The sequence below is a fragment of the Buteo buteo genome, chromosome 3 (genome assembly GCF_964188355.1).
Source record: "Buteo buteo chromosome 3, bButBut1.hap1.1, whole genome shotgun sequence".
In the NCBI taxonomy this organism is placed as follows: Eukaryota; Metazoa; Chordata; class Aves; order Accipitriformes; family Accipitridae; genus Buteo; species Buteo buteo.
In genome coordinates, this window is record NC_134173.1 from 70,270,158 (window position 1) to 70,283,846 (window position 13,689).

Here is a 13,689-nt window from a genome sequence, read left to right on the forward strand (position 1 = left end):
ACCCTAAACCCTACACTCCACCTCTCCCATTGTGGTGCTGAGACCAGTTTGCACCAGCTGGGGATACTGGTGAATATTTTAAATTCAAAAAGTGAATAGCTTCTCATAGGGGCCAGCAGAAACCCAACTCTACAGACTGACAGGGAAGTGAAATACTCTTTACACATATAAGACAAAAAAAAAAAAAGAAAAGAAAAAGTAGAGCTGAATGATGATAACATCTCAATCTTCAGAGCCACTGTTAGCTGTGATGAATCCCTTTTGTAAATGCAGTGTCCTGAGCTGCAAATACTTATCAAGAGTGTTATTATCAGCCACTGTGAGGCTGGCTGAACAAGAATTCCCACTGTATTTTAATGGCTGCTGGCCATATCCATCAAAAAGGGGACTCTAACAGACATACAGTTATCATTGTTCAAATTTTAATGAATATATGGCATTCCCATTCATTATTTAAGTGACGTTCAGATGCAGTTTCAGTCAAAGCTGCCTCTTCATAAATGTTATTAGCTACAAATGCGCCTTTAATAAAATATTACACTGTGTGAAAATAAAGTGTTGTACTGATAATCAAAGGAAAATGAATAGAAGGAACTAAAATCCACAGCAATACAGTCTGAACTCCTCATTCACTCAAAAAACTCTTTGATTTTAATGGACAATTTCTCAGAGCCCAGCACAGGAATGCAGGGTCAGGCCCACTGGGCACACATAGGCACAAGAAGCACCTTCTCCACACTCCTGTGGCTCACACGCAGACTGCTTCTCGATTATTTGAGTTGGAACAGGTCTATCTGTGGTCAGTTTGACCACAACTCAATAATACTGTCTGCAAATCCAATATACATGGCCCTCTGGACAGCTTTACATTCATTATCCAACCGTTTGGACCTCACACTTTGGAAAACACTCTGTAAATTAGTGTTTGGGCTGTTAAATGTGGTTCAATGCAGTTAAAGCTCTGCTTTTCTCACGGGTGCTTGTGTTTTTTGATAAACTTGTGTGCTGAGGTATCGCAAGTTAGGCACTCAGAACTGAAACATCCTAAATCTAATCAGGTTGCAAATGCTGGCCCCAGACTGCTTGCTACCCAAGCCAGGAAGCAGCTATTTATTTTCTCTAAATTAATCCCAGCTCAGCAAGACACTTAAGTGAACATCTAACTTTATAAAGACAGAGTGGGTTTCCCACTCACTTAAATAATGCAGATGCAAATGCTCTGCTGAATCAGGTTTATAAAAATCCAATAGCAGTCAGTAATAAACACTGTGACATACAAGAGCAATCTCTGCTCCACAGCCAGGAGGTTGGAGCGCACTGCTGGGATCTGTAATGTAGTGTCCTCACCGGTGCCATGGGACTGCCTCCGCTTCGCCGCATCCCACTCTATTCCCTGGGCCGAGAGCCACACGCACTCCTCCTCCTCTCTCTGTCTGGGAATAAGATATGTCTCTGTACTGAAGGTATCTATTATGCAAGATTTATCTTGGGTTTCCCTGCCCCGCTCTTCTAACCATGCATTTGAGATGAAAATACTGTCAGCGCCTAGGCTGGGTGTCTGAAGCAAGAGGGGCAGAAGCAGAGACGGTTTACTTGCCAGAGCAGAAGGCTTTTCTTCTGCAGCAACTTTCTATTAAATCGGCTTTATTTCTACCAGGATAAAAGACCAAACCGACACTTCACTGGAGTTGGGAACCTGCCCCCACTAGCAATATACATGGAGCACGCCAAAGACAAAGGGAAAACCAGTCCCTGCTAAACCTGGTCAGCTCTGATAGACTCTGCTCCAGGAAAGGGTCAGAGAGACAACAGGAAGAGACTTTAGTCTCTTGTTGCCTCTGGATGCCTGAGTGCAAACTTGCACATCTAATCCTTTCTACTTAGCAGCCCTCTTCCCACACTAAACTCTGCAGGGACTTTGTCTTAAAGGAAAAAAATAGCATTATTATTATTTAATATATAATAATTATTATTATCATAGTAGTAGTAGTAGTAGTAGTAATGTTCCCAGAGGTACCAGGGTGATGTCCCTGCACATTGCAGGAGTGTGTATTTGCCATCTATCTCATGGCTGCGCACAACAGGCACCCAAAAATCAGGCATTCCTGTGTCTGTGCTTCCTTGGGGTCTCCACATTGTATGTGTTGTGCCCAACACACATGGACAAAATGGGCTTTTGCAGAAAAGTCAGCCAAAAGATCAGATTTGTTGAGAAAGAGACTGAGGTACATCCTTCCCACTGCTGAGTGGTCTGCTCAGGATCTCACCTGCAGGATTAATGATCTGTGCCCTGAAAGAAGATAGCCAGTACTGCTTGTTGGGTGGGGTTTTTTGGTGGGGAGGAAGAGCTTGGGAGATACTTTAGGGTGAAGGTTCAAGGTGAGGGATCTGGAACACAAGAAAGGTAGCTTCCTTGTGGCTTTGAATAAGGCCCTCAGAAAGGCATGACTTCATCCACATACAGGTCCTGTGGAAGATCTGGCCCGGACTGATGTATAATACATAAATGATACTTAATGGCTGAAGGAAAAAAAACCCACCACCCTCTAACATCAGCCAATTTAATAGCTTTAGGAGATGGACGATCAGCATCAAGAAAGACGGGGCCATGGAGAGATGCTCCAGAGCAGAGCGCAGTTTTATCAGAGTAAATCTGGATTAATTCAGCCATTTTTGGTTCATACTCATCCCAGAGAAACACACCAGTTTCTCTATGCATCGGTAATGGTTTTTTTCCTACACTTCGGGTAAGCTCTTCACAGATACCCACCATTTGATCCTGAAGGTTTGACTTCGTAAAGAAGATGCAGTGGGAGGTGGTTATCCTCCAGCCTGGGTGGAATCTGTCACTGTTGTCATTTTAAAAGGCGATCGTGAGAAGGCATCTCACCCAGGCTGCAAGAAACAGCATCTTAATCTTGAAACTCTTTCTGTTCTGCAGGTTTAGTTCCATGGAGCCAGAGGTAGGAAGCACCGTCTCCACTGCTGCTCCTTGGGTAGAGTTAAAATGCTCTCCAAATCATACATTTATAAGCAAGGTAACTTCTCAGTGCCTTTGCTAGATTTAAAAATTAAAATTAAAGCTTTATTAGGGGCTAAAGGTCAGGCATATACCCAGCCAACTAGCTGGCAATGTCTCCACCTGGAACAAAGAGATACCAAAATAAACTTTTTTAATGAGAAGGATGGCGAAAAGCCAAGCCGAAGTTGCAGAGGATACCTCATTAAAGAAATTGATAAGCCTAAGTCAGGTCAATCTGTTTAAGTAACTCAATGGCTTCAGTCAGATAGGAATAGATCTGTTTAATTTGCCTTCAGAAAAGCAGCAGCACAGTGGGAGCGGAGGAGGAGACCTCATAGGGAGCCATAAGCTTTCCATAAAAGTTGGTAATCATGCGGGAAGTCGCATCTGTGGTTTACTCACTTGGAAGGGAGACATCTCACACAAAGTGAGCTGAAACAGTTGTAGGCAGCGAGAGCAGCCACACACGAGGAGTGGATCTGCATTCGGCAACATGTGCTAATACCGTGGGATCTTCCCTGCGCAGCCACAGCCTGTACGGGGAACACAGAACCGACTGAAAGAGCCAATCTGGCAAATGCAAAAAATTAAATTGAAGGCGTGAGCCAGAACCTGATTTCTTTTTACACCTTTGCAGCACTAAGAGAGCTTCAGCAGGAAAAAGCAAGCTCATTTTCTGCTGGAACAAAAAGCTCAGAATATGGTTCTGTTTTGAAAGTCAAGCCCAGGGGCCCCAAATGGGAAAATAAATTCTTGCGGTTCGAAAAGACTGCCCTGTGAACTAAACAGCATTGCCTGGCCTCCATCAGGATGTCTGCTCTGCTTATATTCACCCGTGCTGACGGCAGGGTTATCACTTACTTCAGGATTTCCATGATGCTGAGAACAGCACAGGCACCAGTGTGCTGTGCATCCAGGCTGGAAACTGCCAGCAGCCGAACAGCATCTTGCTAATGATTGCTGCTTACAGGGCACCGTATCAGCAGTAATTAGCAAACCGCTGCTAAGCTCGGAGATCTCATTCGCAGGTATCCGGGTGACCTCACTGATAAGACTTTGAGGCTTATTTCACCATTGACCAGAAAAATAATGTCTTTAAGTAATTGCATGGTCTGGGAATAGGTAAATAAAAACTTTGCTTCCAAAAAATTAAAATATACCCAAGGCTGGTTTTATCGGGCAGATCTCAGCAGCAACCCAATAGGAGGTTTTGTCATGCTTGGACTTAATCTACCTTTTAGAGATGACGTATAATAAATTATCATAATGATTAAGAGCCAAACACAGCGTAAATGGAGCCCCTATCACCCAGGCTTCAAGCAAACATTAAGCTTTATAATGAGTGTACACAGTCATGAATAAGTATGTCTCTCAGGCTTTTGTTTCTTGCAGGCACACCCTGAGGGGTTTGGTGCAAGTCAGCAGCCCCAACCATTAAATAACCTTCAGTCAGGCCTCAGAAATCAGGAGGTTTTGAATTCTTTGAACAGACCTTCTGGTCTCAGCACTGGGAATCACACCTCAAAGCTTCTCCTGCTAATAAGAAAGTTAGAAAACAACTTAAAAGGTGAAGGAAGAGATGCCCACATTTCTACCCAACCTGAAAAGGAGGCATTTTGGGGAAACACCATTAAGATAATCATGACAACATCATTAATCTTATCAACACAGCAATAAACACACGACTAAAGCCTGGAGCTCCAATGTCAAAGTGAAACCCATTTGTCTGGAACTGAGTAGATTACTTTTTACCCTGGAAAAAGGTACTACATCCTGATTGAATGCTCTCCTGATTTTCCTAAAGGGACCATGTTAGGAACATATTTCACCAGGGATGTGGGGATCCCAGGGGTCCCAGCCACTTCTGCTGGACCAACATCACCTGCCCTGCTCATGGCATAGAATCATAGTATCATAGAGTGGTTTGGGTTGGAAGGGACCTTAAAGATCACCTAGTTCCAACCCCCCTGCCATGGGCAGGGACACCTTCCACTAGACCAGGTTGCTCAAAGTCTCATCCAGTCTCGCCTTGAACACAAAACAAGGACCCTCCAATACCCCACCACACACACAAATGTTGTCCCCTTTGGGATGAAAGGAGGCAAACCCAGGAGCTACACAGGTTGGAGGGATGAGGATATTTTAGCCAGATTTTGGCTAGATGATTACTATAGACATTAAGCTGTTCTCCGCTGGCTGGATTTATTGTTGACTCAACAAAAGAAAGCACAGAGAGCTGAGTACCTGCCAAGCCTGTGCAGAGCAGTTGCGCCAAATGCAAAGAAAAAAAAAAAAAAGCCAGCATAAAATCAGAGGGAAGTCACAGACACTTGTTTTCTCTTACACCTGCAAACCCAAAGCTAACTTCCCTTTTCTCTCAATGGAAAACCTGCAAATGCAGAGCCTTCGGAGAAAACCAACCCCCTCCCACTGTGAATACTCAAAATGGACGTTTAAAAATCCCACCCCCATCGCAAACTTCACTTCCTGAAGTTGAGTATATTTTGATTCACCTTCACCTAGCAACTTGCAGTTCATCTTCTAGGGGATATGAATGTTAAAGCAATGAGAAGGGGGGAAAAGCCAACCTGACACATGCCCAGGTCCCCAAGACAGCCAGCTCCAAGCAGATGGACACAGCAGGAATCACTTGCGTCTCAAGAGCAGCGAGAGATGGGTGATGTGGATCTGCAGAGAGCTTGGGTTAGTCAAATGACTTTTTCAGGGCTTTGTGCCAGAATAAAGCAGAATGAAACAGAGATAATCTGCTGAAAGAATGCCCCATACAGCAGGGGAAGAGCCAGATGCTTCCTGTGCATGACATTTCAGGGTAGCATAAGATACATATCAGGACATGGGTTCAGCACGGTCATCAGCAGCAGGTCAGAGGGAGGGGAAAAAAAAGCAAAAAAAAATTGGAATATGACAATGCAAAAGCAGAACTACAGGGCAAGTGCGTAGTGCTGGGAAGTTATCGCTCCCTGAGGTCTGGCATTGAGAAAGGGCAGCGGCCAGAGCACCAGAGAGCCATCCCAGTGCAAAGCTGCACGCAGGCGGATAGTAATCCGGGGGACTGTGCGAAACCAGATATTCATGAATGGTTCAGCACAAACCTTGGAAATAAGGAAAGCATCACTGCGAAACAGACTGAGCATTCCCAGCAACCTGAAATGCAACTTTTGATTTAAAAGCTACCAAAATTAAAAAAAAAATAATATATATCAGCCTGCTAAAATGGCATAGACTAGAGTTTTGTTTGGTTTTCTGGAAGAATCTGTATTTCGAAAGTCTGTCTAAGGATCATCCATGACAGTCATTTTAGACCTCAAAAGAACTGCCTGCAACTTAGTTGTTGGTTTGGTTTTTTTTAACACAGTTCCTTAAATGTCCAAAATTAGGTAATTAAGTAAATAGTGCCTCTAGCAGACATTGGGCTTTCTGTGGTCAGACTTTTCAGTTACATCATGTACTCTTTAGCAACATCTTTCCTTGCCTCCAAGTATTTCTGTGTCTCAGAGGATTTTAGATCACATCGTATCTAAGGCTGTAGCTGTCCAGCTAGTCACAAATACTCAAAATATTATGAGTTGAACACACAGAGAGACACAGAGCAGAGCACCGAGCGGCAGAGGTGTGATGCAGAATTACAATCCAAAATCTTCTTAACGAGAGTCATGTTTTCACATCCCACAGCTGCATTTGCAAGGCAGTGGTGCTTTTATTTCTCTACAGAATGACCAATATTTTTAGCTTTATTCTTTTACATATTTAGAGAACAGAAAAGATGTTTCTCTACTAAAGAAATTTCACTTCTGCATCCCCTCATCCCTTCCTGAGAAAAGCCAACAAAAGCACTTTTTTGCAATGACAGTGAACACGTGTAAGAGTAATGGGCTATCAAGTTAAAGGCAAACGTGTTATAATATCAATGGTGGCTTGCATACACGGCAGAGATATCCTACTGAAAAAAGAGCTCATGAATCCTCTCCTACAAAACATCAGCAAAAGCATCTGAACAGTGTGAACAAAGGGAAATTGCCACAAATTACAACTGATCAGATGTTTGTGCAGGAAAAATTCCATCCCCAGGTTATCACCAGCAATCGGTGCTTCAGAAGACCACCAGAAAGTTGTGAAAGGCTCTTTAAGATAGGAAAAGCCATCTCCTCCTCAACCTTTTGGAGACAGCAATACAGCCCAAAGCACAAGATACAACATCTGGCATATCAGAAACCTTGCTTTTCTGGCTTACTCAAAACTGTAGCTCAGCGGCAAGTTTCAGGGTCAACTGGACTTTGACAAAGCAGCAACGCCTCACTGGAACTTAAATGTTGCTATTCTTTCATTGCAGTAAAAAAAGTCGCTAACATCTGCCCTGTGGCAGAGGGCTCACAGCATCCTTTCAAGCAGGGGACAAGGCTAAATATTAAATACTTGAGGAAGTTGTTTTCACACGTGGAAAATCAACACTTTGCAAAAAGCTTCACTCACTGCACATGCGAGCGCCTGGGATCGGGTCAGTCTGGAGCTCTCATCTCTGAGAGGGTACAGGGGGAAGACACCAGCTGGGTTAGTTTTCAGCTAAGCCATGCATCTTAGTATAAGTGATTATTTGGGGTTTGACTCTGTTTATATGTAGTAAGCTTTCATGAAAAAGAGTCTGGGTCCTGGGGTCTGCAGGGCAGCTCTGAGTCAATCAGGCCAGTAATTTTTTTTCCTTCCTACAGAAAGAGGAGCAGATCTTGTTAATTTGGACCATAAAGATGCTTCTCCATCTCTTTCACACTCATTTACAAGGGACAATACCTATGTGCTGGATGTTTTCTCAATAGATAACATCAAAAATTTTTATTTTTTTTTTTTTTTAAAGAAGCAGGCAGGCACAGCTCTCACTGACTTTCAGTAACGTGCAGACAACTCAGTGCTGTTTGGGCTCTGAAAACCTCCCATCAACTTACCTGAGGGACACAGCCTCAGGACTTCAATTCTCCACAGAAGAAGAAAAATCACAAAACCAGTATTAGCTCCTTCGGTTTAAATGCCCCAGCCTCTACCCTCTGACACTTGCCTCCCTAGCAAAGAGGTTAATGGGATCTCGCTCCTAGCCATGCTGGGGCAGGACCCATCTGATCTGACATTACACCTCAATGCCTGAGCAAGTCATCAAGGCTTCTTCAAGTGTCAACAGGGATGAAGTCCCACCTCCAGAGCCTCTTTTTTCGATGTTTCCTCTAAAATGAGACAAATCACATGCTAAAGTACCTATTTCCCTTTGCCACCTACAAAAGGAGGACAGATAAACAGCTCTGACAGCAGCACATGCATTGCAGATGCTGGCACTCGGTCGGATGCATCCCACACTGATCTCCTGCACTCTAAGCAAATTCCCAGCACAGGACAACACCCCTTGCTCCAGAAGGAGGACAAACTGCTTCCCCTTCCCCATGCCTGTCCTCCATGCGCTCCCTTTCATTTCATAAGGCCAGCAGTTTTCTCCCAATTAAAAGAAACCAGAGTTTTCTTAAAAGAAAATGAAGCGCCAATTCCCTCAGCAATGCCAGAGAACATACTCCCTTCTGCAAGGTCGTTTTTAAATTATGGGGTTGCAGCAGCCTATTATTCCCAGTATTGATTCTGCCAGTAGCTCTGTCAGCCGGCAGCACTGAGGTGGGCAGGTGGAGTGGGAGTCCTGCCCACGAGAGCCACACGTGTGCGAGACCTGGAGCAAGGCAGAGAAACCAAGCCCTACCCTCAGCGCTGAAAGGCAGGGCTTGTTGCCAAACATAAGCACGGGTTTCCTCCATATCTTAGTCATCCCACATGTTTTTGCTTCCATTGTACTTCCTACGGAAATGAGACCCAGAAGCCGAGCTTTTTTCCTAGCTGTTTGTTTTCTCGGCTCCTTTGAGCACTGACTCAGTTTGACGGCTTTCCCTCGCCCCTTTTTGTCCTCACCGCCAGCCCAGGATGCCCAGGAGGACAGCGCTCTCAGCGCTTTCTCACTTGAAAAGCCACAGAAATGAAGAATAAAGACTTGTCTGGGGAAAAAAAAAAAAAATATACTGGAGCTGCCACGGTTGGGAAGCCCTGCAAACCCAAAACCACCTTCCCCAGCATGGGTACAATTGCCACATCTCCATCCCCCTTCACAGCGCTGTGACCAAGAGGAGGGATAGAGAACACTGTTCCAGGTTTCATCCTGCCAGAGAAGAAAAGACGAGTGTTGTGGTAGCGGCTCCCTCCACTCTCCATCACTGCATGTCAAGTGAAGTATGAGAGTAACATCTCTCTCTCAGTAGGTACCAGAGTAATTGCGGTCCATAAGGCACCTCAGATTACGGAGTTGCCTGGGCAGCAGTAATTCTTCGGCCCATCAAGGTTTTCTACTCGAAAGGTTGACACATTTGCAGTTACTTTAGGCCTGGCAGCCCTCTAAACTACGCTCACACAGGGCACCACCGTGCACCTGGACTGATTAATTCCCATACCCATGCACCCTTCACTGCTCAAGAGTCATCGTGGCTGGATTTTACCTCTGCTTTCATGGGCAGGCAGCCAGCAGCATCCCACGTTGATACCCTCTCCAGGGATATCCCACCTCTTTGCCAAGCGGGGCCACGAAATCCTGCCAAGGGGCACCTACTCTCAACACACTGCCAGTCACATGCTGTCATTTGCAACCATGTCTGCTACCTATCGAGAGCTATTAATCATAGAATCATAGAATAGTTTGGGTTGGAAAGGACCTTAAAGATCACCTAGTTCCAATCCCCCTGCCATGGGCAGGGACACCTTCCACTAGACCAGGTGGCTCAAAGCCCCATCCAACCTGGCCTTGAACACTGCCAGGGATGGGGCATCCACAACTTCTCTGGGCAGCTGGTTCCAGTGCCTCACCACTGTCACAGTAAATGAGCCACATTCATTTTTCTCATCTAGTATATTAAGGGTTACAAGGTTGTAGCTTACAAAACCAAAACCACTTAGTTAAGACTCTCATATACTGAGAGCTTAGGTATCATTCACTACCTGTCCAGCACAAGGAGGCACACTTTTATTTTTACAAATAAGTGTATTTAGGATCAAGTAAGCATTAAACTCTCCTTTCCCCATCCAAACCAGTGGAGTCTCTAGGAATATTACTCTGGTGCATTGTAACATCTCATCGGTCATGTTTGCACAACATGGGATATGGAGAACCCTTAAAGAGAGAAAAAAAGAGCCCATAGTGTTATTTATCCTACCAGAGTCTCCTTATACTGCAAATTCAAAGGTTTCCATATATCTTCATTACTTTAAACTTTTGGCATCTGTGACTTCCCCACGGAATAAGCCATCTGCATTTCAGCTCTTCAGCAGTAGGTGCCTAAGGATTGTCAGTACTTCAATATACTGTGCAGACCCATCCAGCACTGTTCCAAAAAGTTTTAGTGTGATAGCACATTTAAAAAAGGGATAGAAAAGAAATATTAATTAAAACCAGACAAGCTCTGAAAGAGGTGCAAAATAGCAGCTACAGTCTATAGCTGCCAAAGCCACACCAGAGTTCCCAGCTCTTCTACGGCAGAGACAGAAATGAAACCCTGTCTTCAATCCAGTGTCCTATCCAAAATCTATCCCCTTTTGCCCACTTTAAAAATGAGCAGTCTCTATTTACCTAATCTCTGCGAACAGGACCCCTTCAAAGGCTGGAATCCGAGATCGTATCACAGACTTTTGTTGGAACAAAGATAAAGTAAATGTCCCTGAAACTGTAGGTCACCAGTGCTCAGCCTGTGATTACGCAGTAGTTAAGAATAAGCTCAGATCAATATTGTCACTGAAACCCATCTTTTCAAAGCAGTGGCTATAGCAGCACTGCAGGTAGAGGGGCCAAGTGTTACCAGACGTTTTTGGAAAGTGCAGTTGGGAGGCTAGTGATTCAGGCTTCTATCAGCAGAATGTGTTACAGATATATTCTGCATATTTCATAACTAACAGACTTCAGTCAGCCAGCAGTGTTCTTCCTTGATTAAGGATGGGTTGATAGATAATTGTATATATATATGTATACCTCCTCACCTGCTCTAAGAGGTACCTTGTATAGGGAAAATCTGTGTTCAGCGTGTCCAAATGCTCCATCTAAACCTGCCTCTTTTTCTTTCCTGTACATTAGAAGGCAAGAGAGGTGCTCCCATTTTTCTTGTAGTTTGGGACCTCACAACGTAGACCTTGCTAGTTTTTATTATTCCCGCATGTGGCAGAGTTCCCCTTCCTGTTGTTATCCACTGACACATTGTCACTGCAGGGGAAAAAGGAAGGAGAAGAAGGTAATGACACGAAACACAAAGTTGTAACCTGAAGTTTATTCCTTTTTGGCTGTCGGAGGCTGCTTGAAGCATGAATCCAGTTCTGCTGTTTAAAAAAGGAATTACCCAAGTGACTCATGTCTTGCTGAGAGAGAGACCACTAGCTTGTTCATCACATGCCAGCGTTCAGAGCGCGCCGCTTGTCCGTGCTTACAGCAAGAACCTGACTCCTGCAATTTATTCCTGGGTCTGCTGTGGATAGCATGGCTTTGGGGAAATAGCGATAAAAACCAGAAAACTTAACGATTTTAAACTGATGCTTCCCTTCCCAACAGACTTTTCCATCACAGACTTAAGTTCAAATACTGAAGCTGAGATTTTAAACTTGTGCTTACATGTTAAGTCTCGTTCACATAGTCATTAGCAGCATTAAATTGGGGGAGAATCTGCTATGAAATTCAGTCATCTGGTACCATGAAAAAGTGTTGGCATGGTGGTTTGATGTTCTGAGAGGAGCTGGTACTCCAAACCAGAAGATACCAGAGCTTTTCAAGTCCTGCTCATTATTTGCTTTGCAATGACACAGGAAACAGTAATGGCTTTAATCTGTAAATAATCTTTCCTTCAGGGATCTGGGAAAAATCTACAGGACGCAGCAGTTGCATTTTTCCCCCCCTGAAATGCTTCATTAAAGTACTGCTCACTTAATAACAAGTTTGGGGAGATAAAAAAAAAGGAAAAAAAAAAGAAAAATAAGTGATGCGTTTTCATGCAAAGCCAAAACTCCTGCACCTCTTTGCCTTGTTGTGCTACAAACAGCTTGCTTGAGTTGCAGGAGATTTGGCTTTGCATAAGAATGTTTCACAGAACAAGAGGGAAAAACAATTCTTAAACACAAGGGAAAAATTAAGAGGGAAAATGCAAGGTAAAATGGCCAGATGAGCCGCTAAAGGCTCTGACACCTTGATCTCAGCACATCAAATAGAATACATCTACTTACATGCAGACTGTGCCCTTCTCCTAAAAGTACACTCCCTGCTCGGTACACAGATACTCAACTTCAGATCAAAGCATTCTCAAGGATTTTTTTTTTTTCTTTCAGCCACGTCCAGTCACTCCCTCCAGTCACCCTCACTCCTTCCTACAGCTCTTGATACATCAGATACAGGGCAGCACTTTGGATTCGAGTTTTAATGCTGTACATCACCGTGATTAATCGGACTTCAGCAAAAAGACTGTGCAACAATAATTTCAGAAAGAGGGAGGATTACTTTTGGTGTGATACTGCAAATCAATCTTCATTTTAGAGTAATTAATTCCAGCAGCTACAAGACTGGCAACACAGACACGAGTGCCACAGGTACCCAGTAAGAGTACCACCCAGGTACCCTGCAGCAATGCAAGCTACGGGCTTTGTAACGAAGATTTATGATGGGACTCTTCTGCCGAGCAACCCCCACTAGTGAGACAGTATTTCTGCAACAGGTTGCCCAGAGAGGTGGTAGATGCCCCATCCCTGGAAATATTCAAGGTCAGGTTGGATGGAGCTCTGAGCAACCTGGTCGAGTTGAAGATGTCCCTGCTCATTGCAGGGGGGTTGGACTCGATGACCTTTAAAGGTCCCTTCCAACCCAAACTATTCTGATTCTATGATTCTTTTACCCTGCCAGCCTATCCCCAATATCAGAGGCAGAGGACTATGCTTGCAGGTTAGAGGGGCAGCAAATACAAGAAACACCTAAGGGAGCCACACTGCTTGTCCAGGCAAAATAGGGTGAAATCCTGGCCACAGCAAGTTTTGTAAAAGCTGCAGACAGAGGAAGGAACTCAACAGTCTGATTTGCGGCGGCTGGTTATATTAAGGATACTGGAAAATGCATTGATGATCCCGGTTGCATAATTAAGAGCATCAAACCAAAACTTTGGGCCAAATTATGTTCCCATTTTAGTTCACTTAGATCTGTGAAAATGAAATTAATTACTCAAGATCTTCACCGACATAATAAAGCTGGTCATTTTGGCATTGCAGTCTATGGGTACTCATTACAGAAGCTAAACCACAGGCTCGCTCCAGATGGCTTGTCTCTATAACACAGCATACATCCAAGGCACTTCATAAACTAATCACCTACTGATCATATCCCTTCAATTAAAAATTACTCAATATTTCCAAGTGCTGGCATCCATTTTAGAAATACCAGAAAATTATGAAGTGCTTGGCCAATAACATGCAGCATTTCCTACATTAGAGAAATGACATTAACCAGTTCAGTAAGGCAGTATAGTTTATATCTGGCACATGGTGTATTTGGAAGTTTCTCCACCTCTACACGTGTTGTGGCAACAGCCTTAGTGGGACCAGCTAAGAGCAGACACAAA

General features: G+C 44.0%; 1 protein-coding gene across 2 annotated transcripts in view; it reads right to left on the reverse strand.

Moving 5' to 3' along the window:
• The window catches only part of ST3GAL1 (ST3 beta-galactoside alpha-2,3-sialyltransferase 1), a 79,354-nt gene that overhangs the window by 51,024 nt on the left and 14,641 nt on the right, over positions 1 to 13,689 (reverse strand). The gene's annotated exons all lie outside the window — the stretch shown is intronic.